Source organism: Bufo gargarizans, chromosome 11 (assembly GCF_014858855.1).
Source record: "Bufo gargarizans isolate SCDJY-AF-19 chromosome 11, ASM1485885v1, whole genome shotgun sequence".
NCBI lineage: Eukaryota > Metazoa > Chordata > Amphibia > Anura > Bufonidae > Bufo > Bufo gargarizans.
This window is the reverse complement of record NC_058090.1, coordinates 1,444,460-1,462,105: the sequence shown is the minus strand read 5'-3', so window position 1 is coordinate 1,462,105 and position 17,646 is coordinate 1,444,460. Positions and strand designations below refer to the sequence as shown.

General features: G+C 43.6%; 1 protein-coding gene across 1 annotated transcript in view; it reads right to left on the bottom strand.

The window, feature by feature from the left end:
- RAB19 (RAB19, member RAS oncogene family) overlaps nt 1–17,646 on the bottom strand; it is a 122,410-nt gene that overhangs the window by 14,618 nt on the left and 90,146 nt on the right. The window lies entirely within an intron of this gene.

Genomic DNA, 17,646 nt, shown 5'->3' with positions numbered 1-17,646 from the left:
GAAGACAAACAACCTTATTATGTCCTTCAGTTTTTTTTTTTGCAGTGAGCGCAGGCCAAGGATAGGGAGACTGAAGGGAATTAACCTCTCCTTAGTACAGGAGCTGGAAAGAAGATAGCAGGTCCCGGCCTCTCGCTTTGTCTGGCAGTCCCGTACTGAGTGACACGATTATAATACACAGCTGGGACTACAATGACCTATTGTCGTTAATATAATCCGATACAGTAATTAGACCGCTACCTCCTCTCAGTCTCTGCAGCTCGTACAATCTTATTTTAATTGTCCACTTTCTATATTTTTTTACAGCCGGTACCATACAGTGGTGCAGCGTCTGGAGAAGACCCCCTGAATATTGCTGGGACTGCTTTAAAGGGAATGTGTCGATCAGAAATGACCTATTGTTTAAATCAAGTTTTTATTGTGAAGCATTTTTTAATAATTTTTAGTGATGTTATTGCAGTGCCCTGGAGCAGGGGTACTTTGGAATCTGGACATTTGTGGATATTTTCCCCTACTGCTGCTCACTACTTTAGTGTACTTTGAAGGGATAACTTGCACTGTGATTTATGCTGTTTGCACTTATGCTGTCTTATAATGTTGAATTGCATTTTATATGATATATTCTGTTAATTTGCATTGTTATTGCACTGTGTTTGTTCTGAAATGTGAAAAGGGTTCATGAACAGTCAGTTCACACTAAGAGACTTTGGGAATTTCCAGCCTGTGCACTGAGAAGTTAGTAATTTCACACTGCTGTCGTAAGAGACTATGCAAGCTAAGTTTTGGATGGATAAGCAGACACAGTGAATTTTCAACCATCTGTTTTAGCTCTCTCAAACACCTGGCTTAGCTCTGTGAGACTGCTTTTTACAATTCAAAACTGCTTAGTCATTCCCATTCCCTTAGTTATGGCAGCTTCAAACTGCAACATTGTTTCTCTTAGGCTGTGATTCACCACTTCACCCCTCCCAATAGAAGGTTCTGGATCAGTTAGAAAACTACCATATTTTTTTGCCCCATAAGACGCACTCCCCCCCCAAAAAATGGGGGGAAATGCCCCTGCGTCTTATGGGGCAAATGCTGATATTTTTACATGGCTGGCTGCGATGTACAAGCGAGCTGGGAGGGACTGGGAGGAGGAGCTGGGGGCCGGCAATAGCGGCGCGGCGGTGCAGTCACTGTAGTCCGGCCCCTCCGCTCCAGTGCTGCACAATACAAATATAAAATGTCTTATTCAATTTAAAGTGATTAAACATGCCTCCCCACTTCTAATATTACTGTTCATCCTAAACGCTTCTGTAGAATGCAGGCAGGCCGAGCGGGCGGGCGGCAGCGTAACTTCCTGATGTCAAAACTTCCTGATGTCATGTGCTTGCGACGCCTACTTTATGAATGAAGCAGGCGGCGCAGGCAAGTGACGTCAGTGAGTGACAAGCCGGCCGTCCGGCTTGCCTGCCTGCATTGTACAGAAGCTGGTAGGATGTACGGTAATATTAGGAGTGAAGGGGCATGTTTAATCACTTTTAATTGAATAAGACATTTTATATTTGTATACTGGAGCGGCGGCAGAGGGGGGGGGGAATCTGTGGATGACAGTTTTATGGGGAACATCCGTGGATGGCACAGTTAAGGGGTGGGAGGGTCTGTGGATGGCACTGTTATGGGGTGGGGGGTCTGTGGATGGCACATATATAACAGTGCCATCCACAGATTCCCCCCTGTAACAGTGCCAGCCACAGATCCCCCTGTAACAGTGCCAGCCACAGATCCCCCCTGTAACAGTGCCATCCACAGATCCCCCCTGTAACAGTGCCATACACAGATCCCCCTGTAACAGTGCCAACCACAGATCCCCCCTGTAACAGTGCAAGCCACAGATCCCTATAACAGTGTCCGTCACAGATCTCCCCATAACAGTGTCCGTCATCCACAGATCTCCCCATAACAGTGTCCGTCATCCACAGATCCCCTCATAACAGTGTCTGTCATGCACAGATCCCCCCCATAAGTGTCCGTCATCCACAGATCCCCCATAACAGTGTCCGTCATCCACAGATCCCCCAAAAGTGTCCTTCACAGATCCCCCCCATAACAGTGCCATCCACAGATCCCCAGTAATAGTGCCATCCATAGACCACCATTAGTTCCAAACCCACCAAAAGCACACCTTTTGGTTAAAAATATTTGTTTTCTTATTTTCCTCCCCAAAAACCTAGGTGCGTCTTATAGGGCGAAAAATGGTATATAAAAGTAGAGCAGCCTGATCCCCCAGTTGCCTGCAGATAGGGATCAGTGTTTAGTAGAAGAGACTCTACCAGACTGTATGAGTAACCATAAGAGGATGCTCAGATGTGGATACTCTCCCACAGACCCTCGGTCACCACTCCTTTGACCAGGGAGCCAGCCTTCTAACAGAGAGAGGATTAGCTAGCTCAGGCATTTTCTCACCACAGTACCTTCTGCTACCAGAGGGAAAACTGGAGACGCCAGCTCAGTGCTGCATTGCCTGTACTGTTTTGCGCTTGAGTTTCTCCAGTAAAGAAGCACACTGGTTTACTTCAAACCCTGACTCTCTGGATTTATTTCCCATTGCGGTGCACCACACCTTACAATCCCCTCCGGAGAGCAGCAACACGGTGTCGGTGTCTGGGGACCCAACATAGCATTGGGGGCCCACCTGAAACCCAACCACTGCATTATTTTTAATTTTCCATGTAACGATCTATATGTAAAATAAATCCTAAAATCCTGAAGTTTTGGCCACTAAGCCTAAAACAGGCACCACTGTCAAAGTCTCTAATGTGACAGGTGTCAGAAGATTTAAGAGACTGGCTGCATGTGATGTGATCTGACAGCCTCTTTGGTTTTACTGGGTTTCAGTGTTGTTGCTGGTATGACCACACCTCTTGTCTCAGGTGTAGCTTAGTGGTCATTACAACCCCTCTATTTAGTCTGGCTCCACCGATCATGCTATGTGTTTGATAGCTTCAGTTTGGTATTGGAAGTGCTGCTCTCCTGAGTGCCTGCTCGTCCATTTACTTCAAAAGTTAAGTGTTCCTTCCCTTTCTTATTTGGTTGTTTCTCCTCTGTCTTTTGTTACTAGGCCTCAAGGAGATGCTGGTTCTTTCATCTTGGAAAGAACAGGCCGTCTGAAGCCCAGACACTACTCCAGGGCTATTCAGGGTTTCCAGGGTCTTAGGTTCCAGTGTATGAACGTTCCTACCCTCAAGGTCCATTCATATGGATAGAAGTCAGGGCTAGGATTAGGGTTTCCATAGGTGGTGACAGTTTCTCTTTCCCTAGCTTTGAGACCTAGTTCATTTTTCCTTCCCTCCTGTTGTCGGTGTGGTGTTCCCTCCCACATCACTACGTGACATTATCAACCGCCCCAAACCGTCATTTTTGTTTGTGTCAGTGTGGCTATGGATTCTATCGCTGCACTAGCTAGACAATTGCAGGGTCTGTCTTTGGAGGGAGCCAACCTCCGCACGCGGATCCAGGGATCACAGCCTGCTGATGCCAGTAGTAGTTATCAGGCCTGTCCTGAACCTATCTCAGGACGAAAAATCATCATATAATGTGGTGGCTTCGCACAAAGTATAAAAGTTCCGTAGGCGGCGCTCACCTGGTCAGTCTTGCAGTGGAAGCACGGACGGTTCTTGGAAGGGGCCACAGTTGCAGACTGTATAAAAATAAGACGGGATGTCCAGCTTTCCAAAAAAGACGTTGTTCTTTATTCCAAAATAACACAGGATAAAAAACAATCCAACACGGCAAGCAGGTCTACATGTTTCGGATGCTCAAATACTGATCCTAATTCATGACACCACGTGGTGGCTTCCTCTGACACTTTGGGTGGAGAGACTCCTGAGTTTATATCTAGTGACAAACCTATGCAGTTAGGGGGAGCTACCCCTGGGCCTGTATGCAAAAGTTTTAGTCATAAGAAGGGAGTATGTTTTTCCTGCAGAAAAATGGGACATTTTGTTAATATTTGTCCTTATGTTCTGCGTCAAGGTGAAAAGTGATTTTCATCAGGAATCTATTTCGTGTTTTGTGCTGGAGGGTCTGCCTGCTTTGTTGGTTCTGGGTTTACCTTGGTTAAGCAAACATAATCCTACCATTGACTGGCAAGCGAGACAGATTCTCGATTAGAGTGATTATTGCATGGACAACTGTCTTAATACATCTTTTTCTGTCTTAACCACTAAAGCTGTACCCACTTTCATTTCTGATTTTTCTGATGTATTTTCTTAGAGTGGTTGCCAGGATTTACCCCCACATTGGGAATATAATTGTCCCATCAATTTTATTCCTGGAGCGAAGTTGCTCAAATCTAGGTTATATAACTTTTATGAACCCGAAAGAGCTTATATTGCTGAAAGTTTGGCTAAGGGACATATTAGAACTTCCAAATCCCCACTGGCAGCAGGGTTTTTTTTTTGTAAAGAAGAAATACGGAACTCTTAGGCCATGTCTGGACTTCCGTGAGCTCAATCAGATTACGGTCCATGATCCGTAACCCCTTCCTTTGATTCCTGACTTGTTTAATCAGATTGTTGGTGCCAAGGTGTTCTCCAAGTTGAACTTAAGGGGAGCATATAATATGGTCAGGATCAAGGAAGGGGATGAATGGAAGACTGCATTTAATACCTGAGAGGGTCATTTTGAGAATCTGGTCATGCCGTTTGGGTTAACTAATGCTCCTGTGGTTTTCCAACATTTTGTTAATGATATCTTTCATCGTCTGGTGGGGAGATTTGTTGTGTATCTGGATGACATATTATTTTATTCTCCAGACATGGAGACTCAGGATCACGTGAGACAGGTGTTACAGGTCCTAAGAGAGAATAAATTGTATGCTAAGTTGGAGAAGTGTGTTTTTATTGTGAAGCATTTTTTAATAATTTTTAGTAATGTTATTGCAGTGCCCTGGAGCAGGGGGTACTTTGGAATCTGGACATTTGTGGATATTTTCCCCTACTGCTGCTCACTACTTTAGTGTACTTTGAAGGGATAACTTGCACTGTGATTTATGCTGTTTGCACTTATGCTGTCTTATAATGTTGAATTGCATTTTATATGATATATTCTGTTAATTTGCATTGTTATTGCACTGTGTTTGTTCTGAAATGTGAAAAGGGTTCATGAACAGTCAGTTCACACTAAGAGACTTTGGGAATTTCCAGCCTGTGCACTGAGAAGTTAGTAATTTTACACTGCTGTCGTAAGAGACAATGCAAGCTGAGTTTTGGATGGATAAGCAGACACAGTGAACTTTCAACCATCTGTTTTAGCTCTCTCAAATACCTGACTTAGCTCTGTGAGACTGCTTTTTACAATTTAAAACTGCTTAGTCATTCCCATTCCCTTAGTTATGGCAGGTTCAAACTGCAACATTGTTTCTCTTAGGCTGTGATTCACCACTTCACCCCTCCCAATAGAAGGTTCTGGATCAGTTAGAAAACTACCATATTTTTTTGCCCCATAAGACGCACCCCCCCCCCCAAAAAAATGGGGGGAAATGCCCCTGCGTCTTATGGGGCAAATGCTGATATTTTTACATGGCTGGCTGCGATGTACGAGCGAGCTGGGAGGGACTGGGAGGAGGAGCTGGGGGCCGGCAATAGCGGCGGGGCGGTGCAGTCACTGTAATCCGGCCCCTCCGCTCCAGTGCTGCACAATACAAATATAAAATGTCTTATTCGATTTAAAGTGATTAAACATGCCCCCCCCACTCCTAATATTACTGTACATACTAAACGCTTCTGTAGAATGCAGGCAGGCCGAGCGGGCGGGCGGCAGCGTAACTTCCTGATGTCAAAACTTCCTGATGTCATGTGCTTGCGCCGCCTACTTTATGAATGAAGCAGGCGGCGCAGGCAAGTGACGTCAGTGAGTGACGAGCCGGCCGTCCGGCTTGCCTGCCTGCATTGTACAGAAGCTGGTAGGATGTACGGTAATATTAGGAGTGAAGGGGCAGGTGTTACAGATCCTTAGAGAGAATAAATTGTATCTCATCTTTAGGCTTTCGTATGGATCCAGAGAAGGTCCATGCTGTGTTGGACTGGGATCGACCCGAAAATCTGAAAGCGCTTATGCGGTTTTTGTGGTTCACCAACTACTACCGTAATTTCATTTTGAACTACTCTACTGTGGTTAAACCTTTAATGGACATGACTAGGAAAGGTTCGGATGTCTCAGTCTGGTCTGATGAGGCATTACAAGCCTTTTCAGCTGTGAAGGAATGTTTTGCTTCTGCTCCTATACTGGTGAAACAGGATGTGTCACAGCCATTCATTGTGGAAGTTGACACATCCAAGGTAGGGGTAGGAGCAGTCTTGTCGCAGGGTCCTTCACCTAGTAAATGGCACCCATGTGCATTCTTCTCTAAAAAAACTCTCAGCTACAGAAAGGAATTATGATGTAGGTAATAGAGAATTGCTGGCCATTAAGTTGGCTTTTGAGGAATGGTGTCATTGATTGGAAGGAGAAATTCATCCTATTACTGTGCTTACTGATCACAAAAATCTGGCTTACCTGGAGTTGGCTAAGCGACTGAACCCAAGGCAGGCCAGATGGTTGTTGTTTTTTGCCAAATTTTATTTCATTGTCACCTGTCGCCCTGGGGTTAAGAACGTCAAGGTTGATGCTTTGACGCGTAGCTTTCCTGGGGGGGAGGTGATTCGGAAGATCCTTGTCCTATATTGTCTGAAGGGGTAGTAATATCTGCCCTATATCCCAACCTTGAGACAGAGGTGTTGGAGGCCCAGGGAGATGCATCGGATTTTTGCCCTCCAGGGAAGTTGTTTGTTCCTTCTGAATTACGTCACAAGGTGTTCGAGGAACATCACTTTATAGTTCTCACAGGACATCCTGGGAGCAGATCCACCTTTGATCTCATCTCTCGTCGATTCTGGTGGCCGGGGTTGCATAAGTGTATTGAGGACTATGTGTCAGCTTGTAGTACTTGTGTACGTGCTAAGGTGACACATACTCGGCCTTCCGGATCTTTACATCCATTGCCCATCCCGTCCCGACTTTTTACTCATTTATCCATGGATTTTATCACAGATTTGCCGAATTCTTCAGGGAAAACTGTGATTCTGGTGGTTGTTGATCACTTTAGTAAAATGTAGCACTTTATAGCATTGCCAGGTCTACCTAATGCTAAAACTCTTGCACAAGTGTTTGTCGATAACATTGTGAAATTACATGGTATTCCTTTTGATGTGGTGTCTGATAGGGGGACTCAGTTTGATTCTAAATTCTGTAAGGCATTATGTACTCGTCTGGGGGTCCAATTATCCTTCTCTTCACCCTCAGTCGAACAGACAGACTGAACGCACTAATCATAATCTGGAGACTTACTTGAGATGTTTTGTCTCAGAGAATCAGGAGGAGTGGTCTTGATTTTTGTCTTTAGTCGAGTTTGCCATAAATAACTGTAGACAGGAGTCCACTGATAAGTCACAGTTTTTTGGGGGAATATGGGTTTCACCCGCAATTTGGTACATTTTCTGGTACTGAGTCTTCTGGTATACCTGAAGAGGAACGATTTTCCTCTTCTCTGTCATCTGTTTGGCAGGAAAATTCAAAATAATCAGAAAAAGATGGGCAACAAGTATAAACGTATGGCTGACAAGAGATGTTTGAATGGTCCGGACCTGAGAGTGGGTGATTCTGTGTGGCTGTCCACAAGAAACATTAAGTTTAAAGTACCTTCTTGGAAGTTGGGTCCAAGGTTTATTAGTCCATATAAGATCACTGCCATTATTAACTAGGTAGCCTTTCGTCTTGAACTTACTCAGGCTTTAAAGATTATAACTTGTTCCATAAGTCGTTGTTGAAGAGATATTTTGAATCTGTTGAACCGTCCTCCTTGCCTCCTGCTCCTGTCATGGTGGACGGTAATTTGGAATTTCAGATCACTAGGATAGTGGACTCCCAAGTTCTCCGTAGATCTCTTCAGTACCTCGTTCACTGAAAGGGTTACGGACCAGCGGAGAGGATGTGGGTTCCAGTGGCCGATGTTAATGCTAGTCGGCTGGTGAAAGCCTTTCACAGAGCTCATCCGGATAAAGTCAGTCCTAGGTCTACGGAGGCCACCCGTAGAAGGAGGAGTACTGTAACGGTCTCTAACGTGACAGGTGCCAGAAGATCTAAGAGACTGGCTGCACGTGATGTGACCTGACAACTTCTTTGGTTTCACTGGGTTTCAGTGTTGTTTCTGGTATGACCACACCTCTTGTCTCAGGTGTAGCTTAGTGGTCATTACAACTCCTCTATTTAGTCTGGCTTCACCCATCATGCTATGCGGTTGATAGCTTCAGTTTGGTATTGGAAGTGCTGGTGTGTCCTCTCCTGAGTTTCTGCTCATCCATTTACTTCAGAAGTTAAGTGTTCCTTCTCTTTCTTATTTGGTTGTTTCCCCTCTGTCTTTTGTTACTAGGCCTCAAGGAGACGCTGGTTCTTTCATCTTGGAAGGAACAGGCCGTCTGAAGCCCAGGCACTACTCCAGGGCTATTTAGGGTTTCCAGGTGTAAAGGATCTCCTAGTACCCCGACCTGGTACCTCCGTTGATAGATGCTCCTAGTGCTTCCCGAGGTTCCCAAGCACTCCACTTGACACTGTAAGCGCTGCAGACCCCACGAACCGCCGAAGCTTTGTTGAGGTCTCACCGTCTCCTACCCACCCTGGACCTACGACAAGGCTCCAGGCTCCAGTGGGTGAACCTCTCCTAAATCCCGAGAGCAGGAACCATGAACAAGCTCTTACAAGAGCTTATACTCAGGGGAGTATTGTGATATAGCAATCCCCAAGAGTGTAGTTATCCCATTCCCCAAACATGAGCCAAAACTTCATGAAGGTGTAAAGCAGGAACTCTTTATTTGAACACACAAGCATTGATTTATACACATCTTCCAACAAGGTTACCAACCACAGGGTTTTGTAAAAACAGCCAATAACCACGTACAATACACTCAGACACTCCCACACAAAATTCTCCCCTCTGCCTGTGATACAATTACCTCACACTGGGTTGATGCAATCATCACAGGCAGGAAAATACAAAATAGTCTTCTGTCCTGGAGACAACTGAGACGTAATTCAATTATCTCTCAGGACAAAGGGACATCGCCAATACACACAGAGAGACAATGGAACAGACCTCACTACTCAACGTATACAATGTCCCACCCTTTACAATACACATAGACATTTAACATCCCAAAATGGCACGAATTAGACCAGGGGTTCAAGTTAGTACAAGTCCTTTGTGAACAAAGGAGGCCTGGCTGATGAGAGGGCCCGTAATCCAGAGGCAGGAGGCGGGCAAACAGCCCCCTCCAAAACACCGTGGCGAAGTGGCTTTCGCCACACCAGGGTCTTAGGTTCCAGTGTATGAACGTTCCTACCCTCAAGGTCCGTTCATACGGATAGGAGTCAGGGCTAGGAATAGGGTTTCCATAGGTGTTGACCATTTCTCTTTCCCTAGCTTTGAGGCCTAGTTCCTTTTCCCTTCCCTCCTGTTGTCGGTGTGGTGTTCCCTCCCACATCACTACATGACAACCACTATTTGGTCTGTATAAATCACTTTTCATCTGCTTATAATTATAAGCAGGATTACTTCCCCACACAGTAGTCATGCCCACTTAGTGCCCCACACAGTAGTTATTTCCCCTAATTTTACCCACACAGTAGTTATGCTCTTACACAGTAAGTTATGCCCTCTTAGTGCCCTTTAAAGTAGTTTTGCCCTTTATTGCCCCCACACAGTGGTTATGCCCCCTTAGTGACCCACACAATAGTTTTGCAACCATAGTGCCCCCTTACAGTATTGTTGCCCTATTATTGCCCCCCTTACAGTAGTGCTGCCTGTGTAGGGTTTATGAACCTTAGCCATCCCAGGACTGTGGGACAGCTGCCAAAATCCACTTGAGGTATACACAGAGCATACCTATAAAATTCTCTCATAGAAGTCAATGAGACCCCCTTCTGTCTAATGTGTCTATGGCCCATTGTGGCTGCTGTAAAGCATATCCCTAAATCCTGTTAACAGCTCACGAAAGATGGCAGCCCTATAATCATGTTCATAACAGAATTTCAAAAATGTAGAATCAGAAAATAAAACAGATGAGAAAAAAAGATGTGACACTATCTGGTTTTAACTGGCAGAAAAAATATGGGAGACACATTCCCTTTAATGGGGTTGTTTCACTTCAAACGGTATTTATGATGTACAGAAAGTTAATACAAGGCACTTACTAATGTACTGTGATTGTCCATATTGCCTTCTTTGCTGGCTGGATTCATCTTCCCATCACATTACACACTGCTCCCTTCCAGCAGCGTTGGTTGTGCTTTACACTATAGGAAAATACACCGCTTCTGGAGTCCAGGACCGCGGGAGTGCGCACGGCCACCGCTGCTGGATGGTCATAATCCCTTGATGCAAGCAGTGTATAATGTAATGGAAAAATGAATCCAGCCAGCAAAGGAAGAAATTTGGAGAATCATAATACAGTAGTAAGTGCCTTGTATTAACCTTATCTAAATGATAAATTTGCTGAAGTGAAGTACATTTGCTAAAGTGAAGTTCTATGCTTTATACTATAATATGCTTTGTGCAATTTCTGTTGCCATTACAGGTTCGGAGTCTAGAATCAGTTGCTGCCATTAATAGTGGATTGCACTAATAGCCCTTTACTAGCAATATATATTTGTTTTATTATGTATATTGTGCATTTTGTATATTGCCTTTTGTGAAGTACGTTGGCTCTTGACAACACTGTGTCAAACACTACCAAGCAACGTGGAACACAAAGTGGCGACTCACCAGATTTCTGACTACTTTATGATTTTTTTTACTAAGCAAAAGAAAATTTTAACAAATAAAATAAATGTAACTTAAAAGGTACCCTCCATCTCACCAACTTTATTCAAAAAGAGGATCAGGTGCTTCAGATAATGGCACATTTCTCAATGTATTGTAGAGCCGCCAGCTCCTACAACCAGCGTTGAAGAAAGGCAGGGACACAACAAAGTCACTTCAATACGGTTTATTGATAGTTCCAGCCAACTTACAGTTCAGTACAGCCGGGTCAGGTAGTCAGTCCATAACACACGAATGGAGCGATACAGGCTCGGGTCTCACTTAGAACCGTCCTCAGGCCAGTGTTGCTTCACGCACACCTTGCACTCTGCGATCTGTAGCCTCTCACTCATACAGACACACTCTGCTTCATGCTGCTGACTTTTAAACACAACCGTGGACATGGGCGACGTGTGAAACCTGAGTGGATCGTGGGGAATAAGCACCCACACAGCTCTTTGCTTACTCCCAGTAAAAGCCAGGCCTGGATTAGCTGAAACCAGCTATACTAGTTAACGAGAGCGTCCACTATCTATCCTAGTGGACTCACAAGCTAATGGCTTTTACTCCACCAAGGCCTGGCACCTTGGTGCTTTCCCTCTATTAGGTTTCCTGCACCATTCTCGGTGACACATACCTTCCTTCATATATGAGGCCTGTCACTGCCTCACAGCATTTACATTAGACAACTTGCATATACAGTGGATATAAAAAGTCTACACACCCCTGTTAAAATGTCAGGTTTCTGTGATGTAAAAAAATGAGACAAAGATAAATAATTTCAGAACTTTTTCCACCTTTAATGTGGCCTATAAACTGTACCACTCAATTGAAAAGCAAACTGAAATCTTTTAGGTAGAGGGAAGAAAAAATATAAAAATAAAATAATATGGTTGCATAAGTGTGTAAACCCTTAAACTAATACTTTGTTGAAGCACCTTTTGATTTTATTACAGCACTCAGTCTTTTTGGGTATGAGTCTATTAGCATGGCACATTTTGACTTGGCAAGATTTGCCCACTCTTCTTTGCAAAAACACTCCAAATCTGTCAGATTGCGAGGGCATCTCCTGTGCACAGCCCTCTTCAGATCACCCCACAGATTTTCAACCGGATTCAGGTCTGGGCTCTGACTGGGCCATTCCAAACCTTTAATCTTCTTCTGGTGAAGCCATTCCTTTGTTGATTTGGATGTATGCTTTGGGTCGTTGTCATACTGAAAGATGAAGTTCCTCTTCATGTTCAGCTTTCTAGCAGAAGCCTGAAGGTTTTGTGGCAATATTTACTGGTATTTGGAACTTTCATAATTCCCTCTAGCTTAACTAAGGCCCCAGTCCCAGTTGAAGAAAAACAGCCCCTTGGCATGATGCTGCCACCACCATGCTTCACTGTGGGTATGGTGTTCTTTTGGTGATGTGCAGTGTTGTTTTTGTGCCAAACATATATTTTGGAATTATGGCCCAAAAGTTCAACCTTGGTTTCATCAGACCATAACACCTTCTCCCACATGCTTTTGGGAGACTTCAGATGTGTTTTTGCAAAATGTAGCCTGGTTTGGATGTTTTTCTTCGTAAGAAAAGGCTTTCGTCTTGCCACTCTACCCCATAGCCCAGACATATGAAGAATATGGGAGATTGTTGTCACATGTACCACACAGCCAATACTTGCCAGATATTCCTGCAGCTCCTTTAATGTTGCTGTAGGCCTCTTTGTAACCTCCCAGATCAGTTTTCTTCTCATCTTTTCATCAATTTTGGAGGGACGTCCAGTTCTTGGTAATGTCACTGTTGTGCCATATTTTCTCCACTTGATGACTTCACTGTGTTCCATCTAATGCCTTGGCAATTATTTTGTACCCTTCTGACTGATACCTTTTAACAATGAGATTCCTCTGATGATTTGGAAGCTCTCTGTGGACCTGGCTTTTGTTTTGGGATGCGAAAGACCAACTAGAGCAGCTGAACTTTATTTGGGGTTAATCAGAGGCACTTTAAATGATGGCAGGTGTATGCTGAGTCCTATTTAACATGATTTTGAATGTGATTGCATAAATTCTGAACACAGCTACATCCCCAGTTATAAGAGGGTGCGCACACTTATGCAACCACATTATTTAACTTTTTTTTTGTTTTCTTCCCTCCACCTAAAAGATTCCAGTTTGTTTTTCAATTGAGTGGTACAGTTTATAGGCCACATTAAAGGTGGAAAAAGTTCTGAAATTATTTATCTTTGTCTCATTTTTTTTCCATTAGAGAAACCTGACATTTTAACAGGGGTGTGTAGACTTTTTATATCCACTGAATACATGGTTAAGTCTCCCCATACAGCTCTAGGTCTGGATGAAGCCACCGCTAGGAGGAGCTCAGTGCATAGGAATTTATACAGTTACCACTGACTGTAATGGTAGCTGTAAAATCTCTTTGCAGTGATCTACACCTAACGACTGCCTGAAAATGCGGTATTTTTATGTCTGGAGCAGAAGGAGGAATGGTGTGCCTCAATGGAAGACATACCATTGACACGATTGCACCTACCCTGTATTAGCACATCACGTCCGTATTCACACCAGTTCACGACTACAGAGAAGCGGTGCAGGTGTATCACTGTGGTTGTATAGGATTAGAGCACCCATAACCAGTCAGTGCTGCCAGTGTCAGACTTCAAGTGGTAACACCCATCTGGACCTTCCCATTGCAGAGCATTGCTAGCAAATTATAACTTGTAGCAGGAATAATACAGGAATGATACAACAGAGTCACAAGAATAGATGCTCCAGAACTGTTATTACATGCAAGTAGTTATTAAACCAGACATGTCAGGAGAGGTGACATATCCTATTTAAGGGCTCATCCACTCATCCACACGAACGTATGTATTTTACGGTCCGCAAAAAACGGATCCGCAAAAAAATACGGATGACGTCCGGATGCATTGCGTATTTTGCAGAAAAGTACAGCTGGCCTCTAATAGAACAGTACTATCCTCTTCCATAATGCGGACAATAATAGGACATGTTCTATTTTTTGGGGGAACAGAAATACGGACATATGGAAATGGAATGCACATGGAATAACTTTTGTTTAACGGAACGGACATGGAAAGAAAATACATTTGTGTGCATGAGCTCTCAGAATGACTCAATATTATGACTGAAGGTAAGTCAGAGGTTCCGTGCATGTAAGAATACGGTGCTCCACTGCCTTCCCTTTTATTATATATTTTTGGTTGAGGAAACTTATTAAAGATCTTGGTTGTTTTGATGTTTCAAACTGGTAAAAGGAGAGAATACATACTGGACTGGACATTTTGAACTGCTCCGGGTGCCACTCAGGGTTGCTTTAACCATAGGGAAAATGGGGCACCTGTGGGGATTTACTGAATATCTATTGGCTACTGCTGGACATCTATGAAGGACTGACTAGCCTGGATATAATGTAACCATGAACCATGAGTAATTTTGTGGGAATGTTGTTTTACACTTGAGGATCCAGAAACAAAGTATATAAATCTGTCTTCAGTAAACTCCCTCTAGTGGCGGCTTTAGGTAGCTAGAATTATCATGTATCTATGATTTTGAAGGAGAACAATGGATTTGGAGTTCTATAATTAACCTCTATAAAGATAATGTTATTGTATAGTAAAGGATGTATTCTTGTACCAGACATCTAAAATGTACTTTTCTGTATATAAAGCTTCTAATTATTAGACTATAACCGTGTAATGCCTAATTGTGTCTGAGGCTTCATGCACATGGCCATATCCGTATTTCAGAAAGTGTTAGTTTCATCCGCAATATGGACTAGAATAGGACATGTTCTATAATTCGTGAAACAGCCACATGGATCCGCAAAAGATGTGTGCATGGCCCCATAGAAATGAATGAGTCAGTGTGCTATCCCCCAAAAAATACAGATCGTCTGGCTTGGGACTACCCACAGGGCTCTTTGCGTATTTGCATGTTTGAACATATGTTTATGTCCCTACGCAATATCATTATCTGTTTAGTAGCCATAAGGCAACTGTTTATCCTGGAAGTTTATCCTGCATTGTTTATCCTGTAAGACGGAGTCGGACTTGCCCACCAGAATATTAGAGGATCCTCAACAGAAGGCCAGCAGAATTCTTTCTTTTCCAAAAGAATTTCAATCTTTTTTTATCTTTCTTTTCTATGATCCCAAATATTGAGCGTGCACTGCTCTATAGCACCACCAAGTGGTTATAATTGGTATTGAGTCAGTACATACACGCCTTATCATTGAAATTGCAACACCAAGAAGGAAAAGTCGTGGAATTATGGAACCCACAGGATTGATAGAAATGTTAATAATATGCAAATTATATAAAATGGATACAAAGTGTTAAAAATATCTCGATTTATTCAGTATCGAATATGAGCACCACGCGCCGAAATACACACACTTGCACGTCTTGGCATGTTATCAATACGTTTATTAATAGTTGTTTAATGTTATGCCATTCTGAATGCATTGAGCACACAGATGAAGTCCGCTGCTGGTAGCTCACATTGCTATTATTGACCATTCACATATCCCAGATGTGCTCGATGGGAGACAGGTCCAGAGATGCTGCGGGTCATGGTAAGCACGTTTAAGCCACGCAGGCTGCTCACGTTTAACATGTGGCCTGGCGTTGTTCTGACACTGGGACACTTCGGAGGAATGGCAGTGCCACTGGTTCCACAACAGATCAATGTAACGCTGTGCTGTTAGTGTCCCAGAAATGAAGACTAGAGGAGTCTGGCTACCATACATCTTCTACCCCACAACAGGAACATTGGGAAATTGTCTTGTGAAGGCCTCTTCAAACAGGTAGATACTGCGGCCGGGCATGGCAGCATACAGCTCAATAAGCCTGAAGAGGCCTGCGCCGCATCACCGACAGCAGAAATAAGTATTTCAGTTTATTGTTTCTTATTTCAGTTTTATTTGTTTTTTTATTTATTGCACCTTGCTGTTGGGCCACTATGGGGGGAGGGGGGGACATCTACTGGGAGCAACAAGAGGAGGCATTTTGTACTGGCACACATAAGGGGGTATGTTCTTGTACTGGCATACATTATGGGAGGGGCACTATAGGTACATTGGCTCTACTGGGGGCATTTTTTTTATACTAGCACACAGAAGGGGGCATTTTTTGCACTGGCACGCATTATAAGGGGATATTTTTTCGACTATCGCTTATTATAACGGAGCATTTTTTGCACTGGCACACATTATAATGGGCTATTTTTTGTAATGACGCACATTATAGGCAAGGGTGCACCTAGCCTTTCTGCTGCCTGAGGCGAAAACGGAAATGGTGCCCCATCCTAATGTCAACTTCTTAACCTAACCCCTTCCCTCCAACCATTCATTTCTATGTGGCTATGCACATGAGCAGTGATTTTCACTCATCACTTATGCTTTGCGTGCAAATCGCAGCATGCTCTATATTGTGCGATTTTCACGCAACGCAGGCCCCATAGAAGTGAATGGGGCTGCGTGAAAAACGCAATGCATCCGGATACACCGTGTTGCGTTGCGTTTTTCACTTAAGTAACTTAGCAACACTCATGGGATATAATACAGGTGTTTTTTTTCTCTGTGTCTGTTTGCATCTGGTTTGTGGCAGCACATGAGGGAGAGGTTGGCTGCAGCATTTCCAAGCCCTTGCGGAGCCAAATATCCACACAATGCCGAAAACTCCACGCGCCAGGGGTGCCTCTGGGATCTTCGTTCTTCAGATTACCAGGACAGATATAAGAAGGACGCTGCCTTGGTGGAGGTAACCCAGGATCTGTTTGCACCCATATGGGAAACGACCAAAGGACAAAGCCGAAAGAATTTAAGTAAACAATGTATACATGTTTGATCCCTGCTGTCCTCCCTAGTATATAGGCCTTGTTATACGATAGTCTACCTATCACTTTAGAAATTGATACATGTTCCTTTCTTGTCTTTGTATTACCAGTTGAAGAGGTCAAGAATCGTTGGCGGAGCTGCCATGACCAGTTCCGCAAAAAATGTAAAAATCAGGGGCGGAGCGGGGCTGGTCCCCCCAAGAAAATACCCTACCTCTTCTGGGAGCAGCTGATGCTCCTGCGCGCCGTCATGGATCTGCATCCGTAAGTCCATTCTACACACCGTCCACAACATGTGAAGCTATACGCACTGTATGTAGAATTTTGATGTACTGTGGTTTGACCTACATGCTCTATGGGACATAAGATGTCTACTAAAAGTGTAAAAAAAAGTGCAATGCGTTTTAGTTATTTTAGTCGTTTTGGTTAAAGATAAGACGATGAGTATAGACATTCTATTTCAGAGTGTGTGGGTTATCCCTGCTACATCTATACTACCACAATTACCAAATATGTGTTATATTTGTTGGGCCAGTTAGTACTATGTGACAAATGTAGTTTGTGTAGCTCATGACAGGAATATGTGCAAGGATTATTTTTAATCGTCATGTATATGTATTTTATTCATTTTGTAGAACGGAGGACAACCTAGAGGAGGAAGGTGATGATTCGGCTCCACAACTGTCGAGCGCTTGTGAGGAGGAGACGACAGCTGCCCAGCGGGAGACTCTGCCTGTACCCAGACAAGCACCTTCCGAGCCTCCTGCAGCATCCGGAGCCGATTTCCCCCCAGAACATGTTAGACCAACAAATCTATACTCCTAGAACACCATATAATCAATATAACACATTTATTTTACTCAGTATTATACATATAATCATTTTCTAAAAATGCAATAATTTAGCCCCAT